The sequence below is a fragment of the Anabrus simplex genome, chromosome 8 (assembly GCF_040414725.1).
Source record: "Anabrus simplex isolate iqAnaSimp1 chromosome 8, ASM4041472v1, whole genome shotgun sequence".
Lineage (NCBI taxonomy): Eukaryota > Metazoa > Arthropoda > Insecta > Orthoptera > Tettigoniidae > Anabrus > Anabrus simplex.
The window spans coordinates 121,534,312-121,558,004 of record NC_090272.1 but is presented as its reverse complement, the minus strand read 5'-3'; the positions used below and the strand labels follow the sequence as shown (position 1 = coordinate 121,558,004).

At 42.3% G+C, this 23,693-nt stretch overlaps 1 protein-coding gene across 1 annotated transcript in view; it reads right to left on the bottom strand.

The window, feature by feature from the left end:
- The window catches only part of LOC136878873 (dipeptidyl peptidase 1), a 78,835-nt gene extending 62,991 nt beyond the window's left edge, over positions 1-15,844 (bottom strand). Inside the window, exon 1 of the mRNA XM_067152431.2 lies at positions 15,713-15,844. The gene's annotated coding sequence lies outside the window, so the exon portion shown is untranslated. The remainder of the gene's footprint in view (positions 1-15,712) is intronic.
- Between the last annotated feature and the right edge of the window lie 7,849 nt (positions 15,845-23,693).

The following is a 23,693-nucleotide window of genomic DNA, read 5'->3' as shown; positions in this document are numbered from 1 at the left end:
TAGTATACTAGTACGACCGAGCGAGTGAGTTGGCCGTGTGATTAGGGGCGCGCAGCTGTGAGCTTGCATTCGGGAGATAGTGGGTTCGAACCCCTACTGTCGACATACCTGAAGATGGTATTCTGTGATTTCGCATTTTCACACCAGGCAAATGCTGGGGCTGTGCCTTCATTAAGGCCATGGACGCTTCCTTTCCACTCCTAGCCCTTTCCTGTCCCATCGTCGCTATAATATCTGTCTGTGTCGGTGCGACGTAAAGCAACTTGTATATACAGTATATATATACTGGTACGATTTGGTACTTCTCCTAAATAACATTTTATTTTTTCTTCTGTTATTTATAGGTTCATAAATAGGCACAGGCACAATATGAAGGCAATTCTTCCAAAATGTGAAATATGTTTTACCAAAACATGGAAATACAAAAATATTCAAAAAATGAAGTACATATTTTAATGCTAAAACATGTTTGTCTCTAACTCGTTTAGAGCATTATTAAAAAGTCTTTATAGATAGATTTTATCTTCTTCTTTCCTAGTCTTTTCCCAATTATCTGTGGTCGTCTCGTATGTGGATTAAGCCCAACTTCGTGGCCGATTGGAGGGATGTATTAAATATATCGTGTTTCTGATATGGTTGGTAGAGTAGTGTGATGTGTTGTATGTAAATGGAGAAGTGCATTAAGACGATCACAAACACCCAACTCCCAAACTAAAGGAATGAAGCAAATGCAGTTGAAATCCTTGACCCGGCCGGGAATCGAACTTCGGGTCCTCTGAACCGAAGGCCACTATGCTGACAATTTAAGCCATGGAGCCGGACTGTATCGTATGTGTTATGTTCGGCTCCGTGGCTGGCCTTCGGTTCAAGGGGTCGTGGATTCGATTCCCGGCCGGGTCGGGGATTTTAACCTTGATTGGTTAATTCCGATGGCTCGGGGGCTGGGTGTGTGTGCCGTCTTCAGCATTAGTATTCATCATAGGTAGGTCCCCATACTCACAGATGCGCAGGTTGCCTATCGGGCGTCAACTCGAAAGATCTGCATCAGACCTCTCCGGAGGCCACACGCCATAATACGATACAAAATTAAATACAATAAATGACAATTTTATAATTTTTTAGCATCATAGAACCCTGATATGTTCGTCTTTGTGGTATAGTGGTTAGTATGATTATCTGCCAACCCTGCAGGCTCGGATTCGATTCCCGGTTCTGCTACGAAATTTGAAAAGTGGTACGAGGGTTGGAATGGGGTCCACTCAGCCTCTGAAGGTCAACTGAGTAGAGGGAGTTTCCATCCTCATCCGTGGTTTCGTACTTCTCCTCGAGGCAAATCCCGGGGTGGTGCGTAAGGCCACGGCAACCTCCTTCCCTCTTCCTTGTCTATCCATTTCAACCTTCCCCGCCCCTGTTAAGGTACTGGTCGTTCTGCCCACTTGTATCCCCGACCCAAAGTCTCACGCTCCAGGAACTACCCTTGAGGTGGTATAGGTTGGATCCCACGCTGAGTCCGAGGGAAAAACCAATCCTGTGCATTAAACGGATTGGGGAATAAATAAATAAATAAATAAATAAATAAATAAAGAACCCTCCTACTGAGAACAAAATAATTATCTGATGACTCTAGCTACAAGTAGCTTTTCGATATTTTTTTTTGCCGAAAGGGTACGTTTTCTGTCTGTATTGTTTTGTACGATGACCGAACGGAGGGGCCACGCGTAAGCCAAGCTCTGCATTCGGATGGAGAGTGGGTTCGAACGCCACTGTCAACTGTCTTGAGAATGGTATTCTGTGCTTTACCATTTTCAGTTCTAGGCAAATGTCGGGAGAGTTCCGACTGATAGGCCACATCCGATTCCTTCCAGCTCCTTACCCAATTTCATTTACCATCATTCATGTCATCGTCATTAGCTCCTTAACTGAAGTTGGCGTCAGGAAGGGAATTCGGCCGGTAAACGGGGTCAAATCCACAGGTACGGCACAGTTCACACCCACGACCCCACAGATAGGGGAAAAGCGAAGGAAGAAAGATTTGCAAGACTTGCATCTTATATATAAAATTGGATGTTGGTAAATTTGACGATAATAGATTCAAAAACTACTGGACCGATTTCGTTGAAATTTTCACAGTTTGTTCTTAGTACATCTGAGAGGGATTATGAAGTGGTTTGAACGAAATCTGATTGGTAATTCGGCACTGGCGATGAGAAGGGGTCAAAAAAGAAAATAGGGGAAGATAAGAAAACCGCAAGACAAGTCTGATCAGCGGGTTGCCTACCCATCAGTACGTGAAGATTATGATGTGTTTCTTAAAACTCTGCTTTTTTTTTTTGCTAGGGGCTTTACGTCGCACCGACACAGATAGGTCTTATGGCGACGATGGGATAGGAAAGGCCTAGGAGTTGGAAGGAAGCGGCCGTGGCCTTAATTAAGGTACAGCCCCAGCATTTGCCTGGTATGAAAATGGGAAACCACGGAAAACCATTTTCAGGGCTGCCGATAGTGGGATTCGAACCTACTATCTCCCGGATGCAAGCTCACAGCCGCGCGCCTCTACGCGCACGGCCAACTCGCCCGGTAAAACTCTGCTTTTATCTTCTATATAATTATATAAAAACGAAATGTCCAAATTCTGTCCTTAAGGCACAGGGGGGGGGGGGGGTGAGAAGATGAGAAAATGTCGCAAATTACAGAGATTACGGGTGAATGTGTGTATGTTCCAGCATAGCTCTCAACCAAATTTGATACTCATATAACTTAATATCTGGAAAAATTACTGTAGGGGCAAGAAACACCTAGCACCCCTAAAGGAAGGGGTGAAACTTAAAAACCCGAAAATGACGATATTAGTGACGAATTAATAGTCTTTGGGGTAGCTGAGATGAACTGTGACACTCTGAATGCCGTTTAAGTTCGTTCCCAATCGGTATGGTAAACATATTATGACTTACTGTTTGGGAAAGAAAACTGTAGGGTAAGACACACGTACGGGCAGGATCGTACAGTATATAAAATGACTGTCATGACTGACTGATTCATCATCGCCGAGCCAAAACTACTGGACACAAAGAAATGAAATTTTAGATGTTAAATTTATATTACGATGTAGGTGCATGCTAAGGAAGGATTTTTGGATATTCCGCCGCTAAGTGGGTGAACAGGGAAGCGAATTTTTAGAATGAGTATCTATATCTCAAAAACTTAACAGTTTAAAGACATGAACAGTAGTATTTGGAATCTACTTTTAAAATAAGGAAATACGTATATTTTTGTTTCCGGAAATTCCTTTTAAAGGAGGTGCGGTGAAAAGAGGTTAAAAAGAGGTTGAATAATTTTTACGAAGGTACTTATATCTTAAAAACTGAAGATGTTGCAGACGTGAAAATTGGTATTTGGAATCTTCTTTAAAAATAAACACATCTTTTTATTTTTGGAAAATCCAGTTTAATAGGGGTGAACGGCATTGACGAAGGGGGTGAGTTTTTTAAAAGACTATATATATCTACAGTATTTCTCAGGAAGGTAACATTTTACTCACGTGGAAATTGGTATTTGGAATATCCTGTGAAAGTAAAGAAACACAGGTGATTTGTTTTCGGAAAATTCGCTTAAGGGGAACTGAAAAAGGGGATGAATTTTTAAAATGAGCGTATCGACAACACATCTCAAAAACTTAACATGTTACAGACGTGAAAATTGGTATTTTTAATCTCTTTTAAAAATAAAGAAGCACATATTTTTTGTTTCCGAAAAAAAAAAAACACTTAAGAGAAGGGGTGAAAAGGACTGAAAAGGGAGTGGAATTCGTTTTATTAGGATGCTGATATCTCAAAAATTGAAGATTTTACAGACGTAAAAATTGGTATTTGGAATCTCCTTTAAAAAAATCGACTTGAGAGAAGACTATTTCTCACACCTAAAGTTCTAAGTCGCATCTTAGCCCCAAAAGGCAATAGAACAAACGTGGTTTACAAAGACTTTCTGAAGTAAATGAAACTCAATTCTTCGGTGAGTTTTTATACTTAAGGGATTTTCAGGTAATGTCTTAGTACAGTACCGAGGAACGATTACTTTCATCAGATGACGAAATCCACGCGAGGGAAGCCACGAGTAACTGCTAGTTCAGTATAAGAGCGAGTTCAGTACGGCAGTAATTAAACTCGTTATGCAGAACAGGCCAACTCTGTGTGTCGGTCAAGGTCATGGAGTCCTCTGCCCCCACTTGGATCTCACTTTCGCCTTCGCTGGCCGCGATGTGATATAGATGTTGTCAATATCCACCTACATGTAGGCATTAAGACGGGCGCCGTTAAGAGTGGGGAACAGGTGGGACGTGTCCCATTAATGTTCTGTGTCGTGTCCCATGTCCACATTTTGTTTCTTTTACAGTGCCATTTAAATGTAGTTTGGATCAATTACACTTTTAAAAAAGCGTGTAAAGAAGTATGTAGACCTATCAAGACTTCGCCTTAAGACTTACGGATCTCAACTTGTTCACGCATACACATCTATAGAAGACTAATGCAGACGAGTCGACTGCGAGATGATATACGTAGCTGTTTTGTGATTAAAGAACAGATTTGACTAGTCACGAATTAAACAAATCTTAATGATGTAAAACGTATAACTGAGAGAAAACTGCGTAATCTCAGGTTATATCCAGAGACTTAAACAGCATCTTTAGATTTAGAGTTGAAATCGTTTTTGAAGAATAAAATAATTGCCTGTGATGAGAAAATAGTGGTTGTTTCTATTTGATGGGCCCGGAAGAAATATATTTAGTTTTAAACGTGTGCACACGTTTTCGACTAATTTTACTGAATTCAAGCTGTGAAGTAGAAATAAGTTTCAGTGCTTTTCACAGCTTAAATGTCCGGCTCTATGGTTAAATGGTTAACGTGCTGGCTTTAGGTCCAAGTAGTCTCGAGTTCGATTCCCGGCCGGGTCGGAATTTCAACTTGCTTTCATTTGGCTCTGGGACTGGCTGTGTGTGCCATCTTCATCCTCATAGATCCGCAGGTCGCCTATAGATGTCAATTCGACTAGGCCTCTCCGGAGATGTATTAGGCTATTTTTTTACCGCTTAAAAACGTATTTGCGTTACACTGTAACTCGAAAGAGACTACGTCAATAGGCAGTTTAGTAAACACACCAAGATCACTTATTATGGCAGCAAAAAAGTAGCCACGACCAGTTTTTTCTCGAAAAATGATAGAAGATAGAAACACTTTGGTACTGGCTGTTAAGTCCATTTGTAACTGAATTTACTGTCCTGTACTGAGCCTCTTTTGGCGAGTCAGCTTATGATTTTTCAATCAAGCAGATTATTTTGACTTAAATGTGTATATCCTATATTTTTCTTTTCAGTTAGAACAATCGAGTTAGTATAACTGTTTATGGAAGGCCTACATCGTGTACTTGTATGCTTAGGCTATAACTTATACATTAATGCTGGGGCTGTACCTTAATTAGGGCTACGGCCGCTTCCTTCCCACTCCTAGCCCTTTCCTATCCCATCGTCGCCATAAAACGTGTATCGGTGCGACGTAAAGCCACTAGCAAAAGAAAACCTCATACATTATGAACAACAGCTTTTTTCAGCATGTAAGTTATTTCCCTCAATTTACGTTTACAAATAGAAACTATACCTTGAAGGTATAATTCAAACACGTGACATTTATTACGTCCCCCCTAATAGATAATAGCTAACGACGCCGGTGGCAATAGACGTGCATTTGTTTCTAAGGTGAATAATAATAGTAACAAAAATGTTTTGTTTTATGCCCTGTTAAATACGGTAGATCCTAAAATAAGGTGAGGACCCCAATTTCTTTTTATCCCAACTAAAGCACGGAGTTGAAATAAGAACCTACAGGAAACTACTTATACAATCTCTTAAAATAGGTTGGCACTGTGTGTGACGTAACCTATTTACAAGGCAGTTACGAAACACTGCTAAGGGGGATATGATTCACTGTCATTACGTAGTGGTACGACGCTACTAGCTGTGAAAAGGTGCTTCTGAAATGTATTCCAGGAACTGTAGATACCTGCATACTCTCTTCGGGCAGTGATAGATGCAGAGACGAATTCTGAGTGATGCGAATTATATTATCCCATCACTGAACAACATACGCATGCCCAAACTGTTATTTTTTTTAAATCAGTGGTATTCAAACTTTTCGGTTGGCATACCCCCAAGATCCAATTGTTTTACCTTCGTACAACCCCCCCCCCCCCACCAAGCACGAGTAAATTGCGATTATACCAGAAATAACAAATGATTTTTGCTGGATGCCAAGTAATGATAATAATAATAATAATAATAATAATAATAATAATAATAATAATAATAATAATAATAATAATAATAATAATAATAATAATAATAATTGCACCAGGGGTACACCTTCCCCGTCTACTTAAACTGCGCGCCATCTCTACGGCCATTTATGCTAACAGACTTGAACTTGTAAACTCCCAAGAATTTCGTCTCCTACAGTTAGATGGCTCTACCATCGATTTGTTTGCTCCCTCTACTGGACTAAATACTAACTGCTTTGTAGTGTAATGTTTATTTTAGCAGTTCGTAAACTATTTTCTGAAGATATTTTTAATGTACCGAAGTTGTCAATACTTCAGCTGGTTCCTCCTCGATTGTGATGTACCTATCAGAGGTTTGTAAATACAGTATGTTCTCTAGCCTATCAAAACCGGGGTGTGTACAGAAACCCAGCCTATCAGCAAAGAGTTCTGGAAGCTTCGCCTTATAGACCTATAAAGGCAGGGCACTATAGGGTCGTCTTGTCTGAATCGCCCCAATGTTTGCCAGTGCGACCTGTCGGAAGCCTAGGAGGCAGGGTTTAGGCCTGCTTGAAGAAGACCCAGCGACACAAAGTAATGGCATAATTTACCTAAACATGTGAGAGTCCCTGCGGGTAGTTTGAGGGAAAGGTTTCAGCCGTTTTTCTTTTAATGTAATTTTATAAACGGGTGGTTTCAATGTAGGCGAAGTCTGAAGAATCCATTTCTGTTTCCTACCTGGAAATATGTAATGCAAGGGAACAAAGAGCGTTTGTCGTTTCTCGTTCAACCTTGCATTGTGTGACTAAAGTTTTCGACCTCAAAATTTAGTAAAATGTTCCTCAACTAGTCACACCGTGTAGTATAGGATTAGCCTCTGTACCATCGGGCCATAAGCCCACTTAGTTTTTAGCAATTTCAATAAGGAGTGTTTCGCCTCCTTGCCTTTTGTTTATGGCCGGTCATAGGCAACCTTTTCTTTTATTGTTAAGGCTGTGTAGTATGGGCTGTTATGCCCATGTTCACTTTGTAACAGTTTCTTGGTTTTGGTTTCCTTCAGGAAAAGTGATCAATCTTCTTGTGGAGCAATTGATAAACCCAACAAAGGACGACCCTGTATGAACACTCTAAAGTGGTTGCCTAGCGTAATACCGGGCGAGTTGGCCGTGCGGTTAGGGCCACGCGGCTGTTAGCTTACATCCGGGAGACAGTGGGTTCGAATCCCACTGTCGGCAGCCCTGAAGATGGTTTTCCGTGGTTTCCCATTTTCACACCAGGCAATGCTGGGGATGTTCCTTAATTAAGGCCACGGTCGCTTCCTTCCAACTCCTAGGCCTTCCCTATCCCATCGTCGCCATAAGACCTATCTGTGTCGGTGCGACGTAAAGTCAGTAACAAAAAAAAAAAAAGCCTAGCGTAATTAAGTGTATCGAAAGTAACTGTTTGCCTCTGCGAAGCTAGACTATGGTATTTTGGAGCTCAGACTCTTGTGTAATGTAACCGCTTGAAGCAAACTTTGCTTTTGTGAAATATTGTACCTGTTCGGAGCGATTGTGCTCTTCTCTACGTAAATTTAACAAACTTGTAATTATTGCAAGTTTTTGTACTTGATATCCTCGATATTGTTAAGAGCTGACGATTTCGGTAATATCCTGTTCTATTGTTTGTTATTCATTCAGAAATTCTATCTCTCAATTTTAAAAAAGGAAAGAAATGAAATTTCCAAAATTGTAATAATAATAATAATAATAATAATAATAATAATAATAATAATAATGTTATTTGCTTTACGTCCCACTAACTACTTTTTAAGGTCTTCGGAGACGCCGAGGTGCCGGAATTTAGTCCCGCAGGAGTTCTTTTACGTGCCAGTAAATCTACCGACACGGGGCTGTCGTATTTGAGCACCTTCAAATACCACCGGACTGAGCCAGGATCGAACCTGCCAAGTTGGGGTTAGAAGGCCAGTGCCTTAACCGTCTGAGCCACTCAGCCCGGCTCCAAAATTTGTTATGTTAATTCTGCTCTAGTTAATTCCTTGTCCGACCTGGCGAGTTGGCCGTGAGCGTAGAGGCGCGCGGCTGTGAGCTTGCATCCGGGAGTTAGGGGGTTCGAATCCCACTGTCGGCAGCCCTGAAGATGGTTTTCCGTGGTTTCCCATTTTCGCACCAGGCAAATGCTGGGGCTGTACCTTAATTAAGGCCACAGCCGCTTCCTTTCAACTCCTAGGCCTATCCTATCCCATCGTCGCCATAAGACCTATCTGTGTCGGTGCGACGTAAAGCCCCTAGCAAAAAAAAAAATATCCTTGTCCAGCTATTCAACCCAGGCGCTTCTTATTCCTCTGTAAGCCACAGAAACCCCGGATCAGTAATAATAATAAATATCATTATCGTCATCATCTTCCGCAGCTTATCCCGCTTGCTCAGGGACCCTGCACACACGGAGGAATAAAAGAGGTGTGGCCGGGGAGTTAAGGTCGCATGCCCTTCCTGGCACTAGGAATCAAGCCACTGTCGCTGGGATGACAGGCAAGCAGCTAAGCCACTACACCAGCCTGTTCCCCAATAATAACTATAATGTGCTTCAGTAATGTACACAGCGTGATTCAGCCGCCCCTTCCGATGTAGTTTTATGCAACCCATAATATCCATTCCGTCCTGAAAACATCTGCCCTGCCGGTATGCTCAGACAACACAACCGGATATCTTGGTATTTACGGCCTCACCATGTTAGGACGGCGTAATGTTATATTCGTATTAAACACTGGAAGACGTGCATGTTCCTTCTAGATCATATGAACCTGACACGCCGGCGAAACACTAAATTGATATTGTGACCGCAGTAAACCTAATAGGCCTACTTGCTATAAGCTGCCCAGTGTGCCGTACGGAGCTGTAGTGTAGTTGGTAAAGGCGTGGTGGAGTGGGCTTGCATGTCAGGTGGGAGGTTCGAGTCCGGGGCGAAGATTACAAATTTTTTAAATATTTGTTTAATACGTACCGCACGGAATGTACGTTCAATAAACTCTTTCATGCAAATTGTGTGTGAATGAGTGTGTTTGTGGCCCTAAGAAGGCTAGCTAGTTGCTTTGTGTCGCACCGACACAGATAGGTCTTATGGCGACGATGGGACAGGAAAGGTCTAGGAGTGGGAAGGAAGCGGCCGTGGCCTTAATTAAGGTACAGTCCCAGCATTTGCCTGGTGTGAAAATGGGAAACCACGGAAAACCATCTTCAGAGCCTTTCCCATCCCATCGTCGCGATAAAACCTATCTGTGTCGGTGCGACGTAAAGCAAATTCTAAAAAAAAAAAGAAGGAAGTCTTTGTTACTTTCCGAATTATCTGTAATCACGGCAATTGGCGGTGTTCCTATTAAAAAATCGTTTTCAGAATCACTCTCACTGACTATAACGTCACGAGAAGAGTCTTCGGCACTATTATGAAGTCCAGTTCACTTTCTGACTCAACACAATCATCGTCATTCCCTAAACTACTGTATTTATGTAATCAGCTATTGTAGATCGTCATCATTTGTAAACTCTTCGTCACGTAGGTCCGCCATCACCGTTGACATGTGCGCGAGATGTGCGGAAACGACCTTCACATTTTTAAATATTCGTCACACGAAAAGGATTAATAACATGCAGCTTCTAGGCTATATACCTTCCTTATATACTGATATGTGCTACCATTTACTGGAAAAGGAAGAACTGCGAGGGATGAAATATCATTCCTGGCACTTTCCGCGAGTTCACAGAGGAATGAAAAATCATCCCTTGGCTCTGAAAAAGTTAAAACCTTAACTATAACCCAGAACAATCTAGGATAAGCTGAGCCAAGTATCCTTATTTTATTTTATCTTTTTGTTTATATCACAATGTTTGATATCGTGGTACCATTCGTACTATCCATGCCCATGGCTATGCTGTAGAGCAGGGGTCCTCAAATGGCGGAGTCCGGACCTCGATGACTTTTTCCTCCGAACTTGCACGATTTATATGATATATATATTTTTAAAAAAATAAAGCCATCTCCGTACAGGCCATGAAGGCTGTTGGAGGAGTGGAAGGTAAAGGTTTCCACGGTTACATCGCGCATTCCTATCTACGAAATGTCACTGTAAAATTTGTCACAAATGGAAAATAATAATTGCTTTTACTTAAATTAAGTGAAAAATCTGCGGTAAATTAAGAAATACCGTCGCTATTAGAGAAATATGAATACACACTTAAAGCCTGTATACAGGACTCCTTTATGTCGTATTTCGCTGCTGGTGCCGTCTTTTGTTAATTTCTTGAGGTCCAGGGCTAGCGCCGAGAAAGGGGAGTGCTATGTCTGTGGACTCTCATTATTTTTGTCCATATGACTAGAGCGGCCAGTTGAAACAGCAAAATGGAGGTCAATAGCATTCACGATAAGAAAAATAGCATGATCCCTAGACCAATAAATCACTACTCCACAGAATTCTTCTTATGTACATTGGCCATAGCTTTTCGTCGCCTATTAAATCTTGCATATCGCGATACAATTCAGGAAATGATGTCATTGACAGCTGAAGCAATAAAACGAAAGCAAAGAACACAGACTTCACACACGAAATTATTGGAAGTGTAAGACAAACTAAGGTCACACGTGTGTTACTGTGAGCGTAGCACCAAAAGTACTTGTAAAGTAGGTATACATAATATTCACCAAAAATAAAATATTTTTTAATTTACCGCAGATTTTATACTTCAACTGTGTAAAAGCAATTATTATGTTCCATTTGTGACAAATTTTATAGCGACATTTCGTAGATAGGAATGCGCGACACAACCGGCTTTCACTATTCGTAACCTCGGCACGTGATGGAGAAGAGTGGTGCGACGTAAAGCAAAGAGAAAAAAAATGTTATGTTTCTGAATGTTTATTTAGTTCATTGTTTATTGTCAGTTTCTGTTTATTTTATTTTTGTGAAAACTCCATGTGGGGAGGGGGTTCTAACCCCCTGGCTATGTGCCAGCATCTCGTTAACTCCTCTGACGAGGGCGTCAGGAAGGCATCCGTTCGTAAAAACTCGCTACGAAGATTCATCTCACTTCACACCCGAATCCGTAGAGAAATAGCACACGAGTTGGACATACATGGTGTTCGTTGCAGCACTCTGTATTTGGCCTTGAAACTGTTGTGTTAAAAAGCTCCCAAGGTCTGACGTTTCAGAGATGCTTCGACGGTCATATGTATTGCACCTATCGCTATGTCATGTTTGAAGTCTTTATCCCATGTTGCTAAACGGTCTGCTTACATAACAGAGATATACAATGCAAGTCGCTCTGCACGAGTCTTAAACCATAATCTAACCTGTAATGCTGTGTATTTGAGCCGCATCAAGAGGTACGTCAGTGCAAGGGAAATGCTCCATAAATCTCCAACTTAAGAAACGACTAGGTAGCCAATTCATATGGAATCTGCCACCTGAACGACAGCCCTAAGTGCACTTCAATGGTGATTGATTGGTTGGTTGACTGATGGATTGATTATGTAAACACAACGGAAAAATTAATCGAGGCTTTCTGGATAAACTATGGCTCTATTTCCCATAAAATATCACAGAAATCATAGTGTCCGTCCAAGAAGAATTTCATTTTCGTTACTCCTGTAAATAGTAGCACGATCAGAATATCGAATCTGGTAAGCAAGCCACCTCTGCAGTACCACTTCCGAAGATCTGCAATTTAGTAACGGAGGCCGTAATTTTAAAGGCCGTTTAAAAGTAAGTTTTGGCTGTTGTCTGATACCTACCAGTTGTTGCGATTTATTTTCAGAATGCAGTAATAATAATTTCGTGTGGTAGCCCTTGTAAAGCAGACCCTCCTACGAGGGTGGACGTGCATGGGAAACTGTGTTTTAGTATGGTGGAGGGTATTGTCGTGTGTTTTGTATACGCATTTTAGGGATGTTGGTAACAGCACTAACACCCAGTCCCCGAGTCAAGGGAATTAAACGTTTAGGGTTCAAATCTCCGACCCGGCGAGAAATCGAACTCGGAGTCCTCTGAACCGAAGAGTACTACTCTAACCATTCAGCCAAGGGACCGGACAGAATGCAGTGCAATACCTCGTTATGAATAATTCGGGATTTGTAGTCTAATTATCGGTGATTTTTACGTGATCCACTCCCTGTGGGTGGGGACGCAGACGAAGAATACACCCACGGTATCCCCTGCCTGTCGTAAGAGGCGACTACAAGGAGCGACCAAGGGATGATTGGTTAAGAACCATGAGACTAGTTGTAATTAGTACCATCACGCGGGGAACACCATGGGTTTCATTTACTTGCGAGTACTACCATTATATTAAGTACACAATAGGTGTGTGATTAGTACCAGCAGAGAATAGAGCCTCCGGGGCTCAGACGGCAGCGCGTCGGCCTCTCACCGCTGGATACCGTGGTTCAAATCCCGGTCATTCCATGTGAGATTTGTGCTGGACAAAGCGGAGGCGGGACTGGTTTTTCTCCGGGTACTCCGGTTTTCCCTGTCAACTTTCATTCCAGCAACACTCTCCATTCTCATTTCGTAGCATCTATCATTCATTAATATATCACTTTGGGAGTGGCGACCCCATCGTAATAATAGCCTATATATGATTCATTCATTACATCCCTGACCCGTTCAGTGACTGGAAAACAGGTTGTAGGTTTTTTTCAGCAGCAGAGAATGGTTCGCTGTGGGTTTACAGAAACACCTCGCGTATGGACGTTGCCTGTGATTAGTACCCACTATATGAGGAACACGACGGGAATACCGGCGCCCGTGATTAGTACACCTATGTGAGGAGCACCATGGGTTTGCGTTGCCTATGAGTAGCGCCATTAAGTGAGAAATACCATAGGTCTGCGTTACATGTGCGACGTACAAACTTGTGAGTAATACCATAATGTGTGGAGCACCGTGAGTCTACGCTACTTTTGGTTAGTACCGCAACATGACAAATACCATGGTTCTAAATTAGTAGCGGTAAATACCATTATGAGGAGCCGTTGACCTGGATTTTGGATCCCTTTAGACAACAAGCATCATCGCTTCAAGATTGTACTTTGGAAGCAGTAGTACTATTGTTTTAAGATAGTTTCTGGGATGGTGGGACATTGTGGGCCGGATCCACTGATTGTTTTAAGTTCATAATCATTGTTCGTCGTCGTCTTTTTGAATTCTAGCCAGTGGACTGATTCCGTAAATAGTTTTAACTTTCATTATTGTGAGTTGGATCCGCTGATTATTTTAAATTCATATTGATCCATTCATTCTTCATCATCACGTTTTGAATTGTGGTCATTGGATGAATTTTGGATTTTTAAATTGTCATTACGTTTTGTCTCATTTCGTACCATTAGAGGCCGATGACCTAGATGTTAGGCCCCTTTAAACAACAAGCATAATCTGCATTAGGCATAATTTACTTGCTCCGTCCTGTTCATTCGCTGAACGATCAGCGTTGCTGTCTTCGGTTCAGAGGGTCCGAAGTTCATTTCCCGTATTTTAGCCACGCTGGTTAATTCGTCTGGCTCGGGGACTGGGTGTTTTTTGTTTGTCTCAATGCGCACCTTTCACAACACACACTGCCCACCACTACCGAAATATGCAATAATGAATGCATCCCTTTACATAGGCTTGGCGCCAGGAAGGGGATCAGGACTTAAAACAGGGCCAAGTCCACACGTGCCTCACAGTTCACAACCACGACCCCACCAGAGTGTAGAGAAAGGTGTGGAACGATACAGGTCCAAAAGGCCATCTCATATCTCGGACTTTGGCAGGAACAAATATGAAGAAGTATGTAATTATACTCTAAATACAGAACTTTCGTAACGGAATAATTCAATTTGAGCGTCCGTTAAGATACTCGCTATGTTCCAATAATCGAGAATTATTTGTCTAGTTGATTTAATTTTTTTCCCACACACTACTAAATAAGAAACGTTCAAAACGCATGCAATGATTATTGTTAAGTAAGCTGTCAGAACGTACCGCGTCCCTGTAAGGTGGCTCATGCATGCTGTTAAGTTTTCAAACACGTTCTGTTCAAGCACTCTTCGACACCAGCGCACCACGGAACACACGTACACAGTATAATATAATCACAACAGGAAGTAAGGTTTCCTCGTTTCGTCATCGGAAACATGCTGTACTTCATAATTTTGATTAAGTGAATGTGCACTGTTAAAATAAAGTGAGAAAGCTCTAGGAAACGCTTCAAATGTAGTTGCAAGTTGCTTTACGTCGCACCGACATAGATAGGTCTTACGGCGACGATGGTCAGGAAAGGGCTAGGAGTTGGAAGGAAGCGGCCGTGGCCTTAATTAAGGTACAGCCCCAGCATTTTCCTGGTGTGAAAATGGGAAACCACGAAACACCATCTTCAGGGCTGCCGACAGTGGGATTCGAACCTACTATCTCCCGGATACTGGATACTGGCCGCACTTAAGCGACTGCAGCTATCGAGCTCGGTCACATGTAGTTGTAGTTCTATCAGAAGGAACTATGTATCTGAAAACCAGTCTCAGCTGTTATTGTAATAAAGCCTCACGATTTTAGATTACATTAATTCACGACTACCGTGTTTCTCTGTAAACTGAATCAGTGAGATCATAACGCCATTAAAAAAATTAGTTAACATTTCAATATTAACGAGTCTGTTACAATATGGCATTTATAGACATACGTTGTTGGACAATTATGGCAGGCCTATTAAATATTGCGTAAATAATATTTCTGCCATATGCTGGTAATAAATTTCTAACTGGTACAGTATATTTAATTACTTAACATTGAGATGAAGCACAAGCAATGATGCCCGTTTAACATATTTTTTCAACTTTTTTTGACAGACTCAAAGAAACATGAAGATGTAAGAAATATGGAGCAAAAAACAAAACTAATGGTACATGGTCTCCGGGGAGGCGTGGTGCAAGACCTGCACTAAACCGAGCGAGTTGGCCGTGTGGTTAGAGGCGCGCGGCTGTGAGCTTGCATCCGGGAGACAGTGGGTTCGAATCCCACTGCCGGCAGCCCTGAAGATGATTTCCGTGGTTTTTCATTTTCACACCAGGCAAATGCTGGGGCTGTGCCTTAATTAAGGCCACGGATGCTCCCTTCCACTTCCGAGACCTTTCCTATCTTATCGTTGCCGTAAGACCTATCTGTGTCGGTGCGACGTAAAGCCACAAGCAAAAAAAGTACCCATCCCCCGAGGCAGATGAGACCTGGCCGGGAGTCGAACCCGAGACCCCTTGACGCAAAGGCCAGGATGTTAACCAATTAACCACGGAGCAAATGTAACAAAGAAATTGCCGGCGAACAGTTGCGCAGTCTTGGCCCCCGAGCACAAACAAAAGCTACGCGGTATGTTTCGTAATCAGTACTCACCGGTCTATCCCCGTGAGCGAATGCAGGCAGACTGACTGACGTTAGCGATGCGCGGCCTTTAATATACAACTCGCTGATATCGCACACTAGCGCCTGGTGTGAAGAGAAACACATACTTCCTGAACCGTAGTGCATGGTCACATGACCACGAACTGGCGTCATCCAGAAGTTAATGACCTTCGTCACGGGTCTGCTCTAGACAAGGAAATTCCCACCATCCACTCACAAAAGCGCCAGCTACTCAGTGGCATTGCAGTCATGGCTGCAGACTCTGTGGAGGTGTTCATCGCCATCTGTAGAAAACAATAAACACTACAAAGTGTCTTACTCTCAAAGAACTATGACGACATGGCTAAATTTGAAAATATTTTAACTTGAACCAATGTTTATTTATATTCTTACGAAAAGAATGTTTATGCTCCTTCCCACTCTCTTTCATGAGTTATTAACTAGAAATGAATGATTTATTATCAGAAAGTGCCAACAAATCCTTGTTCAAAGTAGATCTTAAGTTAATTTTTTTGCAAAACTACAAAACGTGTGAGACAGCACACACTCTCTATAGATACGTACAAAAATAAAATAATTCTGTATTCTAGGCGTAAGAGCTCCAAGTTGAGCTGATGGCCCACTCTCACATGGGAGAATGAAATAATAATAACTAAATTAAAAAAATGCAGGCGGACCTGGGCCCTCATATTTTCCCGCAATAAATAAATAAATAAAAATATAGAATTTTACCCGAATGACATTCTGAACGGGAAAGGTTATATAATGATGCTTTGGTAGAATAGGTTGAAAAATATTATTTTTACATGTCGCAATATATATCAGGTGCAAATATTATTATTATTATTATTATTATTATTATTATTATTATTATTATTATTATTATTATTATTATTATTATTATTATTATTATTAATTCTTTCTTTCTTTCTTTCTTTCTTTCTTTCTTTCTTTCTTTCTTTCTTTCTTTCTTTCTTAATCCGTTTACCCTCCAGACCCTCGGACTCAGCGAGGGATCCCACCTCTACCGCCTCAAGGGCAGTGTCCTGGAGCATGAGACTTTGGATGAGGGATGAAACTGGGTGGAGGATCGGCACCTCGTCCAGGAGGCCAAACCTGCTATGCTGAACAGGGGCCTTGTAGGGGAGGGGGGAGATCGGAAAGGGTAGACAAGGAAGAGGGAAGGAAGCGGCCATGGCCTTAAGTAAGGTACCATCCCGGCATTTGCCTGGAAGAGAAATCGGAAACCACGGAAAACCACTTTGAAGATGGCTGAGGTGGGAATCGAATCCCCCTCTACTCAGTTGACCTCCCGAGATTGAGTGGATCCCGTTCCAGTCCTCGTGCCACTTTTCAAATTTCATGACAGAGATGGGAATCTCACTAATCACTACACCACAGAGGCGGACATTATTATTATTATTATTATTATTATTATTATTATTCGTATTATTATTATTAGTCTAGCACAGCCGTCTCTAGTGAATGAGCGGTACGCTCTCTCACAAAATGCACTGAAAAAAGAAATCGCTATGACAACCTCTATAAATGTCTTAAAAATCATAGCTGTAAGTTAGTGTCCCAGACTTACGTACGGAGTTTTACCAGATTCTAAGTATTCCTGTCACTACTTCTTTCGCCGAATGATCATTTTCGAACTAGAACTTTTAATGAACTATGAAATGTTATGACCCAAGGCAGATTCAGCCTCCTTCAGCGTCGAATGTGAAAGGACAAGATCCACTGATGTCAGGGAATTCATCAATACTTTAGCATGGCCCATTTTCACTAGACTACAGCACAGTTTTAAAAATATAGACACAAAAGATAGAAGTTGTTGGTGTATTTCAACCCCTACCGTATATTTCTTTCTCTCTTTCTTAATCTGTTTACCCTCCAGGGTTGGTTTTTCCCTCGGACTAAGCGAAGAATCCTACCTTTACCTGGAGCGTGAGACTTCGGGTCAGGGGATAAAACTGGGGAGGAGGACCAGTACCTCGCTCAGGTGGCCTCACGTGCTATGCTGAACAGGGGCCTTGAGGGGGGATGCGAAGATTGGAAGGGATAGACAAGGAAGAGGGAAGGAAGCGGCCGTGACCTTAAGTTAAGTACCATCCCGGCATTTGCCTGGAGAAGTGGGAAAACACGGGAAACCACGTCATCCATGGTTGCGGTGGGAATCGAATCCACCTCTACTCAGTTGACCTCCCGAGGCTGAGTGGACCCCGTTCCAGCTCTCGTGCCACTTTTCAAATTTCGTGGCAGAGCCGGGAATCGAACCCAGGCCTTCGGGTGTGGCAGTTAATCACGCTCACCATTACACCACAGAGGTGGACTAGAGTATATTTAATGTTTAAAATAGAATCGATGAATTAGGCTAGTTTTGTAATCTTACAGTTAGTCTTTTGCACATACTTTACTGGGTATAGGTTGCACTAAAGTTTTGTTGTATTAGCTGCGGTTAAATTAATGTGTGTTATTGATTGATTTTATACAATTTCTTTGAGGTGGCCCAACTATAATTTTGCAGGCGGGGCTATATCATATTCATTACACCTCTACTCATAATCTTTGCACCTTGACGGGTTTCTGATAAATAATTTACTCTGTCACTACTTTAGGCCTTCACTTCATAGACCTAATATGTTTGTAACACATTAAAACATATGCACTGCCGATAAGTGAGCAAGACAGGTAAATATGCTGTCAGTTTAGGTTAACTTACATCATACTGTATATGTACACGGGAGAAGCCATCCTCGGTTCACCTGGAGGACATGGGTTGGATTCCCCGTTAGGAAGTCTTCTTCTTGATCGTTATTGGACTCCGCATAGATAGCCTTCGTCCAGCCACTGAACGTCTTTTGTGTACAATTCTTATATTAAAGGTCATATGGAATAAATTGTTGTGCTATTGAAAGTACATATCTATTAAAGTCGAGTCTAGATGACTGGCTATAAGTATAGTAAAAACATTGGGATAACAATACACAGGGATACAGGGTACTGTATCTTCTCGCCAGTGTGATTCATCCCCGTTAGGATGTCGAAGACTTTAGAAATGAGACTTCCACGAGAATCCACTCACTGTACAACAGGTTTAATCCTGAGGGAAAAGACAGGTCATTGTGCTCACCACTCATCATTCTATCCCATTTAGTGCTGAGGTTACGAATAGTGGATGCAATGGTGTTTATTATTATCTAGGCCATCGGCTCGATAGTGGAAACTTTCACCTTCCTCTCTTTCTTATTTCATTTTACACTTTTATTTAAAATTTAAAATGCAGCAAGAACAAATTATATCGATTACAACGCTTGATGTTTCTGGGGTGTAGTGTCCACAAACCAAACCAAACCAAACCAAACCAAACCAAACCAAACCAAACCAAACCAAACCAAACCAAACCAAACCAAACCAAACCAAACCAAACCAAACCAAACCAAACCAAACCAAACCAAACCAAACCAAACCAAACCAAACCAAACCAAACCAAACCAAACCAAACCCCACGGCACTTAACGCCCTTGAAAGGGCCTTGGTATGTCCAGCGACCGCTGCTCAGCCCGAAGGCCTGCAAATTACGAGGGGTCATGTGGTCAGCACGACACATCCTTTCGGCCGTTATTCTGGGCTTTCGAGACCGGGACCGCCATCTTACCGTCAGATAGCTCCTCAATTCTAATCACGTAGGCTGAGTGGTGTAGTGTCCACGGAATCCTATAAATTCCTAGAACAAGTTTCTTGTTGAACTCATTTTTAAATTTTCGTCATTTAAACGTGACAGAGTTAAAAGTAGACTAAAGCAAGCTTGCAGATTTACGTGATATTTGATATCGTGATCAGAGCCACAAGACCTACAGTTTTATGCGGAATCCGAACCACTGGGACGTGACTTTGATATAAAATCCTCCGAGTATTAAGCGGGATTCGAACCGTGGCCACTTCGGTGAGAAGTCGATGACATTGTCATTCGACTACAACACCCCTGGTGACAGAGTTCTACGAGTGATGTTAGTAAACGACGCACCTTATGCTGCCATTCTCTCTGATGAATTGTGAGGTGTCGTTTGCAGAGTTAATTAGTGTGAGCCTAGTACTTCTGGCTTGATGTGGAAAGCAGTGGGAAAACTACTGCAGGTATCCAGGCTTTCTTGGAGAGAACTGCTGATGATTGGCAGTAAGGAATTAATACAGGGCGAGTTTCTCCTCTATGAAAAAAAAAAAGCAAGAAAGTAATTCGGGGCAAAACAGCCAAGATGCACGGTCCAATTCACTTCCGCTGTTGTACTACAACTGTTGAATTGTATGCCACTAAAACATCAATTGAGCAACTTGTTACTCTGCAGCAACTGACAGTCCTTGACGATATTCTTAACAATAACATATTCAAATACCATAGAGTGTGTACGAGGCTGGAGTGTGCAGCAGACAGCGTCATGTGTAAGTGGGTCTACGCTGGGAGCCCTGAGACAGCCACGTGGTGACCCACGGCGACCTTCGCTACTTTCTTCCTCTTGGTGCAGTATATCGGGGCCAATGCAAGTATGCACGCGCAGGTTTCCTGACCTTTCCTTTTTAGCCGGCATTACAAATAATGTGTTGCATCTGGGAGATTGTGGGTTCGAGCTCCAACTGTCGGCAGCCCTGAAGATGGTTTTCCGTGGTTTTTCATTTTTACACCAGGCAAATGCTGGGGCTGTACCTTAATTAAGGCCACGGCCGATTCCTTCCCACTCCTAAGCCTTTCCTATCCCATCGTCGTCATCAGACCTATCTGTGTCGGTGAGACATAAAGCAAGTTGTAAAAAAAATCATTTTAGTGATATATGCGTTTATTTTCCAAGGCAAAACTCTGTCGATTTTGTTGGACAGAATTCGTACTTATTTAGGTATAACTTCCACAGTTCGAAAAACAATTAATTACAGGAGAGAGATTTTGAAGTATCCCCATCTTTATTATAACTCTGATACTAGGTAACTATGGAGCCCATAAACAATTCGAAGTTGATAAGCATCGACTACATGGAAGTGAAACATGGGTATGAACAATAACTAGCACAGAAAGAAAGAGAATAGAAGCTTTTGGAATGTGGTGTTACAGAAGAATACTGAAAGTGAGATGGGTAGACCGAATCACGAATGATGATATACTGAATGAAATAGGTGAGAGAAGAAGGATTTGACGAAATTTGACGAGATGAAAATGATAGGACACATCGTAAGACACCCAGGACTTGATAAGTTAATCTTTTTGAAAGAAATGTAGGTGGTAAGAACGGTAGGGGTAGACCTGGGCATAAGGTTATTCCACTGAAGCTCAACTTGTAGGATTCCAGCAAGATATAGCAGATATCTTGGATTCTGGAGGTCAAATGGACTGTATCGCGATTGACATGTCTAAAGCATTTGATAGGGTGGATCATGGGAGACTACTGGCAAAAATGAGTGCAATTGGACTAGACAAAAGAGTGACTGAATGGGTTGCTATATTTCTAGAAAATAGATCTCAGAGAGTTAGAGTAGGTGAAGCTTTATCTGACCCTGTAATAGTTGAGAGGGGAGTTCCTCAGGGCAGTGTTATCGGACCTTTATGTTTTCTTATATATATAAATGATATGAGTAAAGGAGTGGAATCGGAGGTAAGGCCTTTTGCGGATGATGTTATTCTCTATAGAGTGATAAATAAGTTACAAGATTGTGAGCAACTGCAACGTGACCTCGAAAATATTGTGAGATGGACAGCAGGCAATGGTATGTTGATAAACGGGGCTAAAAGTCAGGTTGTGAGTTTCACAAATAGGAAAAGTCCTCTCAGTTTTAATTACTGCGTTGATGGGGTGAAAGTTCCTTTTGGGGATCATTGTAAGTATCTAGGTGTTAATATAAGGAAAGATCTTCACTGGGGTAATCACATAAATGGGATTGTAAATAAAGGGTACCGATCTCTGCACATGGTTATGAGGGTGTTTTGGGGTTGTAGTAAGGATGTAAAGGAGAGTGCATATAAGTCTCTGGTAAGACCCCAACTAGAGTATGGTTCCAGTGTATGGGACCACAACCAGGATTACCTGATTCAAGAACTGGAAAAAATCCAAAGAAAAGCAGCTCGATTTGTTCTGGGTGATTTCCGACAAAAGAGTAGCGTTACAAAAATGTTGCAATGTTTGGGTTGGGAAGAATTGAGAGAAAGAAGAAGAGCTGCTCGACTAAGTGGTATGTTCCGAGCTGTCAGCGGAGAGATGGCGTGGAATGACATTAGTAGACGAATAGGTTTGAATGGCGTCTATAAAAGTAGGAAAGATCACAATATGAAGATAAATTTGGAATTCAAGAGGACAAACTGGGGCAAATATTCATTTATAGGAAGGGGAGTTAGGGATTGGAATAACTTACCAAGGGAGATGTTCAATAAATTTCCAATTTCTTTGAAATCATTTCGGAAAAGGCTAGGAAAGCAACAGATAGGGAATCTGCCACCTGGGCGACTGCCCTAAATGCAGATCAGTATTGATTGATTGATTGATTGACTGATAGTACAAACATATTTGAGTAGTTGTAGGATATAGTAATTACGTAGAAATGGAAAGGTTAACGCAGGATAGGGTAGTATGGAGAGCTGCTTCGAATCAGTCTATGGACTGATGACCCAAACAACATGATGCCTTTCCTGTAAATTTTGAGAAAGCTTCAGTTACTATTCTAAGATAACGTTTTTTCTTTTGCTAGTTGCTTTACGTCGCACCGACACAGATAAGTCTTATGGCGACGATGGGATAGGAAAGGCCTACGAATGGGGAATGGGAAGGAAGCGGCCGTGGCCTTAATTAACGCACAGTCCCAGCATTTGCCTGGTGTGAAAATGGGAAACCACGGAAAACCATCTTCAGGGCTGCCGACAGTGGGGTTCGAACCCACTATCTCCCGGATGCGAGCTCACAGCTGCGCGCTCCTAACCGCACGGCCAACTCGCCCTGTCTAAGAGAACTGAATGAGAGTAAAATTTGGACATGTTTCTCCGTTGCTGCGTTTAAAGCAGGGTTACACATTCATTCTGCTCAATTTTCCCTGACGTCATTAAGTTGATTAAATCAAAGAAAACTGAGCGAGTTGGCCGTGGGTTCGAACGGCAGCTCTGAAAATGGTTTTCCGTGGTTTTCCATTGTCACCCCAGCCAAATACTGAGACTGAATCTTAATTAAGGCCACGGCCACCTCCATCCCACTCTTTCCTATCCCATCGTCGCCGTAAGACCTATCTGTATTAATGCAACGTAAAGCAACTTGTAAAATAATCAAAGAAATAGCAGGTGTCGTCCTAAATGCAGAGAAAAAAGACGAGTAGTTGGATTATTTCTTAAAAGACTGGTGTTTGAAATTCTAGGATTCTTTCTATGTCTCATGAAATGTTCTGTCCATACAACTCACTCCCATTCATCTCTTTCCCACTCACTCGCTCTCTCTCCTTCGGGCCTCACTCTAAGCCAGGGCCTCTCAAACGCCCAAAATCTCTCGCGTGCAAACTGAGGCGCAGGGGTTCTGTGCACTGTGCATCGGTCCGGCTCGGCTTGGTTCGGAACAGCGTTTTGTCTCGAGCTGGCTCGGCTAAGCTCGCCTTAGCTCGGCTCGGATGGTGGAGCGCTGCAGAGCGAGCGATACAGGTGTAGGGAGAGAGAGTGAGATAGAGATAGATAGAGAGAGAGCGCGCACTATTTCTCGAAATCGAGAAGTGGGTGGTCTGCACTCTCGTCAAACTGGCGAAGTCGTCTTTTGCACCTTGCGCCGTGCAATGCACCGGCGCATGTACCCTGAGAGGCCCTGCTCTAAGCTTTGACTGCCCGGGCTAGCCCAAGGCCAACTAGATATACAGGCCATAAGGCTCCCCCTCCACTTCGGGCGCTACGTCACACTAGTCGCCAGCCGCTTCACTTCTCGCCAGTGACTTATAAGCTGATCTGAACTTCGCAGCAGTG